The following is a 14,433-nucleotide window of genomic DNA, read 5'->3' on the forward strand; positions in this document are numbered from 1 at the left end:
TCTAATGAAAAAAACTTTTGACCACATATGGGGTATTTCCGTACTCGGGAGAAATTGCTTTATAAAAAATGGTTGTTTTTTTCCTCCTTTATCCCTTGTGAAAATGAGAAAATGCAACATTTTAGTGGAAAAAATTTTGATATTAATTTTCGCGCCCTAATTCCAATAAACTCTGCAAAAGACCCGTGGGGTGTAAATGCTCACTATACCCCTAGAAAAATTCCTTGAAAGTTTTTCCAAAATGGGGTCACTTTTGGTCCCTCCAGTGCATTGCAAATGCGACATGGCTCCGAAAACCATTCCAGCAAAATCATTGTTAGGGATCTGCCAGGTACTACGTCTAGGTATACTCCTGGTATTAATCAATCCACACCTGAGGCCAGACCTGTTCGACTGACACCATCTCCCACCAACCAGGGTGGCAGTCTCAGGAGTGGGAGAGCCTATCGCGGCCTGGTCTGTCGGAGTTAGCTCCGCCCCCTGTCCTTTATTACCTGCCCTGTTCTCTTCCTCAGTGCTTGTAATTCTTTTGGATTCCTGGCCCCACTGCTGCTTGCTCCAGCCTGCTTCTGCCGTGTTTCTGCCTTGCTGCAGTTCTGCTTGACCTGCTTTGCTTTGCCCCTGGCTTGCTTCTGTCTCCGTGCCCGCTTGGGTGTACTCACTTCGTCCTGGTCCTGACTGTTAGTTCGCCGCTCCATTTCCTCGTGGCGTTCCGTGGCTACTGCCCCTTCACTTGCGTGTTCCCTGTTTGTTTTCCCGTGCACTTAGACAGCGTAGGGACCGCCGCCCAGTTGTACCTCGTCGCCTAGGGCGGGTCGTTGCAAGTAGGCAGGGACAGGGCGGTGGGTAGATTAGGGCTCACTTTCCCTTCACCTCCTTCCTGCCATTACAATCATAAATCCAAATGGCGCTCCTTCCCTTCTGAGCCCTGCTGTGGGTCCAAACAGCAGTTTATTACCACATATGGGGTATTGTCGTAATCGGGAGACATTGCTTTACAAATGTTGGGGTGCATTTTCTTCGTTATTCCTTGTAAATAATAAAAATTTCTATGTTGTTTCAGAAAAAAAGTACATTTTAATTTTTACAGACTAATTCCAATATATTTAGCGAAAAACCTGTGTGGTCAAAATGCTAACTATACCCCTAGATAAATACCTTAAGGGGTCTAGTTTTCGAAATGGGGTAGTTTATGGGGAGTTTCTATCGTTCTGGCAGCTCAAAGCTTCTCCAAATGTACAGTCGGGCCTAAAACATTTGTACCATTTGTACCATTTGTACCATTTTGGGGTACATGCGATTTTTTTTGATCGCTTTTTATTCTATTTTTCGTCTAGCAAGGTGACCAAAAACTATAAATTCTGACAATGTTTTTTATTTCTTTTTTACAGCTTTCACCCTGGGCTATAAATGACCCTTATATTTTATTCTGCGGGTCGATACGATTACGGCGATACCATATGTATATTGTTATTTTTACATTTCGCAGTGTTTGCGCAATAAAATAACTTATTTATAAAATAAACTATTTTTTGTCACCATATTCTGAGAGCCAAACCAATACTTGCGGAAATGAACCAAGGTATGTCAGCAATGTTTTTCATAATACCAGACCAACGGCTGTATGTGGCTAAGGGTGGATTTACACGAGCGTATGCATTTTGCACACGCAAAAAATGTGGCGTTTTGCGTGCGCAAAAGGCACTTAACAGCTCCGTGTGTCATCACATAGGATGTGCGGCTGCGTGATTTTCGCGCAGCCGCCATCATTATAACACTCGCGTATGACACAAAACACGCGCGTTGCACGGACGTATTACACGTTCGTGTAAATCCGCCCTTACGGGAAAAAAAATGGTGACAGGCTAGCTTCAAATATCACATTTAGATAAATTAACATGGCTGAGCCACGAACTGGCTTAGGCAGCAAATAGAGCTGCAGGTACTCTGAAACCTTATAGTACTAAGTGTGGTGTGGTATTTCCAAAATATTTTTAACCCCCTTAAAGCACCTTGACGCAACTGTACGTCATGGTTTGCACTGCATTGGGGCACCATGAAGTACAGTTACGTCATGGTGCTTTTCTGTCACCATGTCAAAACACATGGTGACAGAACAGTGACCTCCGGAGGCGGGGCTTAAAAGGCCGCAGATGAAAGATGGCGGCGGGCTCAGAAGCTGAGCCTGCACCATTAGCCGAAGGATGTCAGCTGTATGTTAGGGCATGCCCCCACGTGGCGGATTTCCTCCGCAACTGTCCGCATCAATGCCGCACCTAATCCGGGTTGCGGATTACGGCTGCGGATCTGCCCAAAATGTGCAGTAAATTGATGCGGACTAGCTGCTGCAGACTGCGGGAAAAGTGCTTCCCTTCTCCATATCAGTGCAGGATAGAGAGAAGGGACAGCACTTTCCCTAGTGAAAGTAAACGAATTTCATACTTACCGGCCGTTGTCTTGGTGACGCGTCCCTCTTTCGGCATCCAGCCCTACCTCCCTGGATGACGCGGCAGTCCATGTGACCGCTGCAGCCTGTGATTGGCTGCAGCCGCCACTTAGACTGAAACGTCATCCTGGGAAGCTGGACTGGAGACAGAAGCAGGGAGTTCTCGGTAAGTATGAACTTCTATTTTTTTACAGGTTGCTGTATATTGGGATCGGTAGTCACTATCCAGGGTGCAGAAACAGTTACTGCCGATCGCTTAACTCTTTCAGCACCCTGGACAGTGACTATTTACTGACGTCTCCTAGCAACGCTCCCGTAATTCCGGGAGCCCCATTGACTTCCTCAGTCTGGCTGTAGACCTAGAAATACATAGGTCCAGCCAGAATGAAGAAATGTCATGTTAAAAAAGCAAGACACATCCGCAGCACACATAACATGTGCATGACAGCTGCGGACTTCATTGCGGAATTTAGAATCTCAATTGAAGTCAATGGAGAAATTCCGCCATGAGTCCGCAACCAGCCCGCCACTGCTCCGCAACAGACAGAGCATGCTGCGGACACCAAATTCCGCTCCGCAGCCTATGCTCCGCAGCGGAATTTTACGCATCGTCTAAACGAACACTTCTAAATTTAAGTGGAAGTCAATGGAGAAACGGCTCCGCTGCGGATTAACGCTGCGGAGTGTCCGCAGCGGAATTCAAGTGAAATTCCGCCACGTGTGAACCCAGCCTTACAGCTGACATCCTGCTGTAATGGCAGGGAATGGAGCTAGCTCTGCTCCCAGCCATTAACACTTTAGATGCCACGATCAAAAACGGTCGCGTCATCTTAGTTGTTTCCAGGAGACCTGCATCGCTACGATGTGGTCACACGGATGCCGATCGTTACTATGGGAACCGGAGGCCAACAGTGGTTTCCTGGTCTGCCTAATAGGCTTGCTGTCAGTGAATAGCTGACAGCTCTAATGCATTGCATTACTTGGGTAGTGTAATGTATTAGGTTATGTTCACACGCAGTGGTTTCAGACGTAAATCGGGCGTTTTACGCCTCGAATTACGGCTGAAAAAACGCCCCTAATACGCCTACAAACATCTGCTCATTGCCTGCAATGGGATTTACGATGTTCTGTTCCCACAAGCCTTTATTTTACGCATCGCTGTCAAAATACGGCGCGTAAAATGACGGCTCATCAAAAGAAGTGCAGGACACTTCTTGGGACGTTTTTGGAGGCGTTTTTCATTGACTCCATTGAAAAACAGCTCCAAAAACGGCCATAACAAATGCCGCGAAAAACGCGAGTTGTTAAAAAAATGTCTGAAAATCAGGAGCTGTTTTCGCCTGAAAACAGCTCCGTATTTTCATGCGTTTTTGCTCACTGCATGTTAACATACCCTAAGAATAAAGATGAGAGGTGCAGCTCTTCAAGTCCCCTAGTGTTCAAAGTTAAAAAATAAAAAACTGCCTTTTTTCCTATAATAAGTCTTTTATTATAGGAAAAAAAATGAAACCGTTAAAAAAGTACACATATTTGGTATCACTGCGTTCGTAACAACCCAAACTATAATGTTATTTTTCCCGCATGGTGAACGCCACAAGAAAACCATAATAAAAACAATGCCAGAATCACAGTTTTTTTGGTCACCATCCCTTCTAAAGTATGGAATAAAAAGTGATCAAAAAGTCGCACGTACCCGGAAATAGTACCAATAAAAACTACATCCCGTCCCGCAAAAAACAAGCCCTTACACAGCCTTGTGAGTGCAAAAATAAAAAAGTTATGGCTCTCAGAATATGGGGACATAAAAAATAAATGATTTTTCAAAAAAGGGATTTTTTTTGTGCAAACGCTGTAAAACATAAAAAAAGATATAAATATGGTATCGCCGTAATCATATCGACCCGCAGAATAAAGTAAAATGTCATTTATAGCGCACAGGGAAAACTGTAAAAAAACAAGAAAAACATTGTCTGAATTGCTGGTTTTTGGTCACCTTTCTTGCCAAAAAAATAGAATAAAAAGTGATAAAAAAAATTGCATGTACCCCAAAATGGTATGAATGAAAACTACCGATTGCCCGCAACACATAAGCCCTCACACAGCTCCGGGGGAGAAAAAATAAAAAAATTCTGGCTCCCAGAATATGGTGATGCAAAATATGCAGAGTGTTACAAAAGCGGATAAAATTGGGCACCATTTATCAGTGCGACACTGGCCACACATATGCGGGTTATTATTTATTTACTGCATTATTATACCCTCCTATTATGCCCCTGATGTTCTCTGCCCACCTTACATATGCCCCCAGAATATAAACTGAAATACCAGCAAAACATCAAACAGAACAACTGCCAAGCTAAATCCATGCTCAAAAGCAAAATGTTGTTCCCTCCCTTCTGAACCCTGCAGCGTGCCCTAACAGCCGTTTACGTCCACATATATGGCATTGCCATACCCAGGAGAACTGGCTTAACAGTGTATGAGATATTTCTCTTCAGTGGCACAAACTGGGTACAATATATTGTGCACTAAATTGGTATATCAGTGGAAAATTGCAATTTTTACTTTGCACCATCCGCTGGGCACTAATTTCAAATGTACAATCACCTGTGGGGTAAAAATGCTCACTACACCCCTTAAAATGCCCTAAGGGGTGTAGTTTCCAATATGGGGGTCACTACTTGGGGATTTGTTTTACTATTTGACTTCCGAGCCCTGCAATTGTAGGCCAATGCTGTTGAAACCACCAAAATAGACCTCAAATGCGCATGGTGCGCCTGCTCATTTGTCCAGGCAAATGATAAATGCCTTGAGGAGTGTAGTTTCCAAAATGGGGTCACTTCTTGGGGCTTTCACTGTACTCCGGTACCTCAGGGGTTTTGCATATGCGACATGGTGGCCAAAAACCAATACAGCAAAATCTGCATGCCAAATAGTGCTCCTACCCTTTAGAGCTTTGCTCGGTGTCCAAATATCAGTTTATGACCACATGTGGGGTATTGCCGTAATCGGGAGAAATTGCTTTACAAATGTTAGGGTGCTTTTTCTCCAGTATCCCTTGTGAAAATGAAGACATTCTACAATTTAGTGGAACAAACTGTAGATTTTCATTTTCACGGCCTAATTCCAATAAATTCTGCAAAACTTTCGGGGGGTTTCCACTGTTTTGGCCTCTCATGGGCTTTGCAAATGAAACATGGCACCTGAAAAACAATCAAGCAAAATTTGAGCTCCAAAAGCTCTAAAAGCCAAATGGCGCTCCTTCCCTTCTGAGCCCTGCCGTGGGTCCAAACAGCAGTTTATTACCACATATGGGGTATTGCCGTACTCAGATGAGTTTGCTTTACAAATGTTGGGGTTCTTTTTCTCCTTTATCCATTGTGAAAATGGAAAAGTCTAAAACGACATTTTATTAGAAAAAACGTAGATTTTCCTTTTCACAGCCTAATTACACTAAATTCAGCAAAATACCTGTGGAGTCAAAATGCCCACCATGCCCTTGATAAATTCCTTGAAGGGTGCAGTTTGCCAAATGGTGTCTTTTTTTTAGGGTGTTTTCTTTGTTTTGGCCCCACAAGACCTTTTCAAACCTGACATGGTGCCTAAAATAAATATTCTAATAAAAATAAGGCCCCAAAATCCACTAGGTGCTCCTTTGCTTATGAGGCCGGTGTTTCCGTCCAATAGCTAGGGCCACATGTGGGATATTTCTATAAACTGCAATATCTGGGCAATAAATATTAAGTTGCGTTTCTCTGCTAAAACCTTCTGTATTACAGAAAAAAATGGATCAAAACTGATTTTCTGCAACAAAAAATGACATTTGAAAATGTCACCTTTAATTTGTTTTAATTCTTTCGAAACGTCGAAAGGGTTAATAAACTTTCAAAATACTGTTTTGAATACTTTGAGGGGTTCCGTTTTTTAAAATGGGGTGATTTATACGGGGTTTATAGTATATAAGGCCCTTAAAACGAGTTTAGAACGGAACCGGTCGCTAAAAATAAGGCTTTTGAAATTTTTGGGGAAATTTGAGAAATTGCTGCTAAAGTTCTAAGCTCTTTAATGTCCTAGAAAAAGAAAAGGACGTTCAAAAAACAATGCAAATATGAAGTAGACATATGGGAAATGTGAAATAGTAGCTCATTTATGTGATATTACTATCTGCCTTACAAGCAGATACATTTAAATAAAAAAAAAAATGCTAATTTTTGCAATTTTTCTTAACACTGGTGTTTTTCATAAATAAACACTGAATGTGTCAACGAAATTTTACCACTTACTTAAAGTCCAATGTGTCACGAGAAAACAATCTCAGAATCGCTTGAAAAAATAAAAGCATTTCAAGTGATCATGTCAGATTTTAAAAAAAATGGTCTGGTCCTTAAGGCCAAAATAGGCTTAGTCACTAAGGGGTTAATAGCATTGTAAAAATGTGACTTCTTATAAAACATGGCACAATTTTGTTTCTATCACATTAATATGGAATCCAACAGAAAAAAACCTCTGTATACCTCCATATTAATTGAAGGCATACAGAGGTACAGTAGGGGCTCATATATGTCTGTGGGTGTCCTATTATGTAGTTTGAATGGAGATGTAATACAAGCCTGTGCATGAGGCCTTAATCTAAAAAATCTTGAATTTCTAAAGTGCAATCCTATTGAAGCAACTAGTGTAGTTTTTTAAAAGGGAATGTATTTGATGCTGGTAAAATACAATATATGCATTCTATTTCCTTATATGCAATCTGTAAATTGACTTTACTGCTAGAAGACAGGATAGTGTGTACATTGATTCAGATGTGTGTTTACATAGTGGAAGAAAGCATTCAAGTCATGGTTTGCAAATTCTAAAAAAGTGAATGACTATACTATAATCGCAGATTTAATTTTTTTATTTTGCAGTTAGATGTCTCTAATGCTGTTAACACAAATATCCAGGTGTCAGATACACCCATTATCTCCAGCTTCTATGTATAAATGCCTTAAGACTACTTTTAAACCAGCATCCCAAATACACGTTATAAAAACTTAGGATACAGTTCCACAACGTGGCAATGGCCAATAGTGGCACGATTTACCGGTACAATTTTGCGGCCATTGGCCACTGCATGCCGTTGTGCTTTCGGCTGCATGCAACCGCCACTACCGTACCCTAATGTTTTTTAATGAATGCTAATAAACCTTGAGTTTGTTTTTTATACTTTTTTTTGTGTAATTTGTAATAGACTAAATATATAGCATTAGACATATTTTGCTAAACTACTGTAAATATTTTCTTTTTTTTCCCTTGTATTAGTTAGGCCCTAGAATCATATTCACTATTAGTTAAAAAAAAATATTAGCGCACACCTAACTAGCAAAGAAAGGCTGGTATTTTTTCCAGGAGACAGTGGCATAATATTGAGGCATATGGACGTCATAGAGGACAAACAATCCATATATTACATACATAGCCATTTGCCTTCCTCCAACAAAATCAGCTATTTTCTGGAGGCTTCTGGAGCTGTGGCATCCCACAGATAAATAGAGAAAACTTAAAGGGAAGTGTAACCCTTCATGATGCTATAAATTAACAGGTCTACAAATATAATTCAGACAAGACAGGGGCAGATAGTAGACAAACACGAACATATAAAGGATCATTTATGGTCTGTGATTCCTTAGATTTTTTTTTTCTTCTAAGATCTGCTCTTGTTTTTCACAAAATGTATACAGAAGGAATAAACCGCAAATCCATATACACGTGCCCTATGAGTAGGTGTATTCTGTGTGAGCAAAGCCATCCACAATGTTCCCATAAAATGCATTCCATTTCAAGTGTCAGCCCCAGCAAATAACTTCATTATCCACACATCTGTGTCACTCTGTTCTCTCCCAGCAGAAAATCTTAGGCTGGTCTTAGAACATTGCATCATCTTGTACTAGATAAAACAGAGAGACGTCCTCTGCAACATCTAGGATCTGGTGCCGGAGATAAAGAACAGAGGAGCAAAGCAGCTGGTATTTATGACAGAGCAAGAGTGCTTGGTTCACTGGAGAGTTCATGCCTGTTCATTAACCTGAGGAAGGCATTGAACCCTATCCAGCTGGCTCTGTTGCAAGTTGCCCAAAGTGATAGCATATCGCTAGGGTCTGGCATCACTTTCAAACGGTTGCGATTTTACTGCCGCATCCCTGACAATCCTGAAATTGGAGGGGCCACAGTGCTGCTTTAGCACTGCGTCCCCTTCTAATTTATTACCTGCACAGCTGTATTCCTGACAAACCCGCTGTGCAGGGTACTGCAGTACAGCCCAATTCACTTGAATAGATCGTTGTTGCAGCAGCTGTGCAGCACAAAATAGTGCAGGAGTTACAGCACTAAACCAGCGCTGCACCCCTTTAATCTCAGGATCGTGGGGGTCCGAGCAGTAAGGCTGGGTTCACACGACCATGTTACGTCCGTAATGTACGGAACGTATTTCGGCCGGAAGACCCGGACCGAACGCAGTGCAGGGAGCCGGGCTCCTAGCATCATAGTTATGTACGATGCTAGGAGTACCTGCCTCGCTGCAGGTCAACTGTCCCGTACTGTAATCATGATTACAGTACGGGACAGTAGTTCCACGCAGAGGCAGGGACTCCTAGCATCGTTCATCACTATGATGCTAGGAGCCCGGCTCCCTGCACTGCGTTCGGTCCGGGTCTTCCAGCCGAAATACGTTCCGTACATTACGGACGTAACATGGTCGTGTGAACCCAGCCTAAGACTCCTACCAATCGCATCCTAGCAATATATAAGTGTCAACACTTTATGTTTTGGGAATTGGCCTTTAAGGCTTACTTGCACCAATTCTCCACATCTTGCAAGTGACACGTTATATGTCAGTATGTAATATTTAGCTAAAGCTTCAATCAAATGGAGTCAAATTATATGTTTATGTTTATGTTTATAGTAGAGTATAGACTAGTAATACCAGTAAAAATAAATGCTCTCTGTGGGCTTGGTTTCAGTGGCAGATTAAGTAGACCATAGGCCCTGGTAGACCATAGGCCCTGTTTCACAAACTTGGGCCCCCCTTCCCCAGCGCCGCTCTGCCGTGTCTATAGTGAACACCATCTTTCTGTGCGAGCACTGACAAATGGGTGTTATGATTCCCCTTGTCAAAGGGCTGTGTCCCTACACACTGAAAGTCTCCAACCATTGTGTGGGGACACATCCTCTTGACAATGGGAATGGTAACACACATTTGTCTATTAGTCTTGGGTACACAAAGACTTTATGTGGAATACAAGGATTTCCTACAACAGACAAGTGATGTCTGCTCTGATGGGAATCGTTCTATTTTCTTCTCCATCTGACACAAACCATTATGGCGACTTCTCCTGACGAGACATCTTTGCTCCTCGCTTCCGCAACCATTTCCATCCTCTATGGAAACACACAAATTCAGACACCAAGGCCCAGGCCCATACATTAAAGGGGTAGTCCAGGCACGGACCACTTTTTTATACTGAGAACCTATCGATGTGTCCGGACAACCCCTTTTACTAAGACTAATAAATTTGGACACTAGACAAAATCATAGAATACATACAGACCCCAGACTTTCTAAACTATTGCAGTCCCCAGTACAGACCCCCCCCCTAAACAAATACAGACCCCAGAACAAATACCCTAAATAAATACAGAGCTCAGACCAGGCCCCTAAATACAGACCCCAGACCTGACCCCCTACACTAATAATGAAATAATACAGACCCCAGACCAGACCCCTAAATACAGACCCCGGACCAGACCCCCTAAATACAGAAACCAGACCCCTTAAACTAAAACAGACCTCCTAAATACAGACCCCCTTAAACTAATACAGACACAAGACCAGACCGCCTAAATATACAGACCCGAGACCCCTTAAACTGATACAGATCCCAGACTATACCCCCTAAATACAGACCCCAGACCAGACCCCCTAAATACAGACCCCAGACCAGCACCCTAAATACAGACCCCCTGTCCCCTTAAAGTAATACAGACCCCATAAATACAGACCCCAGACCAGACCCCCTAAATACAGACCCCAGACCAGCACCCTAAATACAGACCCCCTGTCCCCTTAAAGTAATACAAACCCCCTATTAGCGTCTCTGTGAGATTTACAGCAAGGCAAGCGTAATCTCGCGAGATTACAATGTAACCTGTCATTTCAAACGAGATTACATTTGCCTTGCTGTAATCTCACAGAAAAGATTGAGAAGTGTCAGGATTCCGAATACACATCACGTCCTGGCTGGAGGTAATGTATATTCATTATCAGGACACTGCAGTAATGTTAGTGTTTGTATATGAGGCTGCACATAACGATATAGCTATATCGCTAGTGCTGTGTAAATGAATGGAGAGAAGTGCATGACGCTGATTGGTCAGCGTCATACACTCCTCTGTACAACGCCGACTTGGTCTAAAGTAAAAACACACCCACTTGGGCATTAAGAAACTAATTAGCATAAAGCTAAAAATCGTTCATAAAGTGGTAAAAATAGATCGTTTTTCTAAATAAAAAGCACTGCTGTCACCTATATTATAGCGCCGATCTCCTTATGTAGGAGATAGGGCACTTATAATGTGGTGACAGAGTCTCTTTAAACTTATAGCCTTGTAACGTCCTAGAAAATAAAATGATGTTCAAACAATGATGCCAACATAAAGTAGACATATGGGAAATGTTAATTAGTAATTATTTTGTGTGGTATTACTTATCTGTCTTACCAGCAAGTACATTCATATTTAGAAAAACAGCTAATTTTGGCAATTTTTCGCAAAATTTGGGTGTTTTTCACAATAAGCAATGAATACAGCAAAATATTTTTACCCCTGACATAAACTACAATTTATCACGGGAAAACAATCTCAGAATCGCTTGGCTAGGTGAAAGCATTACAAAGTTATTACCACATAAATTGACACATGGTTAAACAGGCGAAAACAGCTCCTGATTTTCAGACGTTTTTGTAGCAACTCGCGTTTTTCACGCCGTTATTGGAGCTGTTTTTCAATGGAGTCAATGAAAAACGGCTCCAAAAACATCCCAAGAAGTGACATGCACTTTTTTGCGGGCGTCTCTTTACGCGCTATATTATGACAGTGACGCATAAAATTACACCTTGTGGGAACAGAACACCGTAAAACCCATTGCAAGCAATGGGCAGTTGTTTGCAGGTGTATTAGGGGCATTTTTTCAGGCGTAATTCGAGATGTAAAATGCACAAATTACGTCTGAAAACACTGCGTGTGAACATACCCTAATTCTCCTACTTTTGGACCCAGCGGAAGCAATGTAGCTGGGTTCAAAACAGTACAATGTTGGATAATAACACGTGAAAAATGCAAGAGTGCCACCACTGGTGAAGACACCTTATCCCTAACGCTACATTTCCAGCAATCCACATTTTGTAGTCTATATTTTTATGCAGACAAATACTTGGACTGAGCTTGTTGTAATATCTCACTATCACCGTGAGAGAGGCTCTCTGCATAGTATATTACTAAGGGTGGTACTAAGAACAGCATCTCACATTCTTTCTGACATTGCCACACACTGCAAACAGCTGCCTGCCGCCTTTCACCCAACCACCACCCCCTCTCGGCATTCTTCTAGAACTAGGAGTCTCAGCAAGACAAAATGCTAAAAGGAAACTAAGACTCTGCTGTATGTATAATTCTAAAACCTGACTTTACACAGCTAGCTTTAATTATTTAAGCACATACACAAGGCAAGCCAAAAAGCCAGCCCATTTAAACAACGTTGTACTTAAATTCCCTGTTCTAAGGGTTTTTTGCACACGCTAAAATAACTAACAATTCAATTAGTTCAGTAGATACACAAATGTTCTCAGTACAGCTGGATAGGAGTAAGAGAGCATGTTATATAGATCTAAAATCAACCTTATACGTCAGCCATGCAATACCTGCTCAATTTGTAAGCTTTCTTATCCTTTTTGTTTCCCTAACATTGGAAAGAGATTTCCCACACTTGTCAGTCCATTCTCATTTGCAACAGTCTGCTCCTCAGACTAGTCTTCGACACACGTCAACTGCCCACCCGTCATAATCCACATTAGTCATCATCATCATCATCATCATCATCACTTCTGACCCACGTCACTCTGCCGTCTGAGTTCCCCATTATCAGGACTTAACCATAGAAGTACTGACGGTACTACCGGATATTATCTCAGAAAATCCAACTCCTCTGTCTTAGACTCTCTGCTGCAAATGCGCAGTCTGTCGATGTCTGTGACTCTCTGCTATAAACGCTCAGTCAGTCTATCTGACAGTTGTGTCACCCACAGACACCTGTAATACCTCGCCGAGTCAGGCATTCTTGACAATCGACTGCTAAGCCGGACTTCGTGTACCCCGACAATCAACTCTCTCAGACCAAGCGGGCAACAGGGTAAAAATTCCTTAACGATTTTACAGAACAGCCAAACAATAAATGAAATTACCAACAACAGACCTATAACAATAAAACACAAATCCAATAGCCACCAATTCATTGCAGGTTTATTCTACAAAGCCTTATTCACCTTCCCACACAGCATAAGGGACCGCACTCAATGGACACAATAACGGACTGCTTAAATTAGGTTTCTTTATCAGTACAATTTTTTCCAATTTTCCAATTTGCAATCCCCAAAAGACTTCAAAAACCTTTACATGTATGTTACAACTCCTCTCAACCATCCGCTCAGTAAAATAGATTTGCAACCTAGGGGTCTCATACATTGACACAATCTTATATTTCTCACCACCTGTACTTATAACATTTACACTGTCGGCAATATCTTCTCATGCCTTCATACCATTAACTCATTTACACCACATCTTCAATAATTCATCACAAAATAGTTTTCAACATACCTATGGACAAGTGAATGCATCCAGGAGATTTTCTCATCAGAACAGCTAAATCAAGGTCTCAGCAATACATGAGTGAAACGGTTTTTGTAAGAATACATTTCTTACGTACAGGCCAGTTCTATTGTTTCACTGATGCATCGATGCCCGACCTGCAGTAACAGCTTATCAGATGATTAATCTCCCGGGTTTCAAAACCAAAAACTGTTGACGTAATCCAGTGCAAAATATATATTAGACTGAAGGTTTTTGATGTGTGTGTCAATGGACACCCTTAAGTCACTGGCCCAGATCCAAATCCATTAGTTATATTGATATATCATAGAGAAGTAAGAGACACAAAGAGACATGCTTGTATACCCAAAAATCCTTCTCTGCTTTGTTGATCGAATGTAACTACAATAGTATCTCACAAAAGGGGAGTAGGCTTGAACTCAGCCAATCACCTACAAATGGAAAGTTGGCTCTAGCTCAGCCAATCACGTACAATGGAGAGTTGGTCGGGCTGAACCAACTACAGGTAAGATGAGATTCTTATGGGAAATCATGAGTAAGACACAAGATTCTTATAGCAAACGTACAGCTGCAATGTCACCACAACTTTGCCAGGACTGATTCTCATAACAAAGAATAGTAAATATTTGAGTTCCTAGACAGCATGAGACGTCAGGCCCAATTCTGATAACAAGAAATGGTAAACATATACAATTATGAAGTCCCAAGCCCGTTTCTCATAACAAGGAATGATAAAATAGCTAAAAATTGTAACTATACAGTGAAGGAAATAAGTATTTGATCCCTTGCTGATTTTTTAAGTTTGTCCACTGTCAAAGACATGAACAGTCTAGAATTTTTAGGCTAGGTTAATTTTACCAGTGAGAGATAGATTATATATAAAAAAAACAGGAAATCACATAGTCAAAATTATATATATTTATTTGCATTGTGCACAGAGAAATAAGTATTTGATCCTCTACCAACCGTTAAGAGTTCAGCCTCCTCCAGACCAGTTACACGCTCCAAATCAACTTGGTGCCTGCATTAAAGACAGCTGTCTTAAATGGTCACCTGTATAAAAGACT

The sequence above is a fragment of the Rhinoderma darwinii genome, chromosome 3 (assembly GCF_050947455.1).
Source record: "Rhinoderma darwinii isolate aRhiDar2 chromosome 3, aRhiDar2.hap1, whole genome shotgun sequence".
NCBI classification, from domain to species: Eukaryota; Metazoa; Chordata; class Amphibia; order Anura; family Rhinodermatidae; genus Rhinoderma; species Rhinoderma darwinii.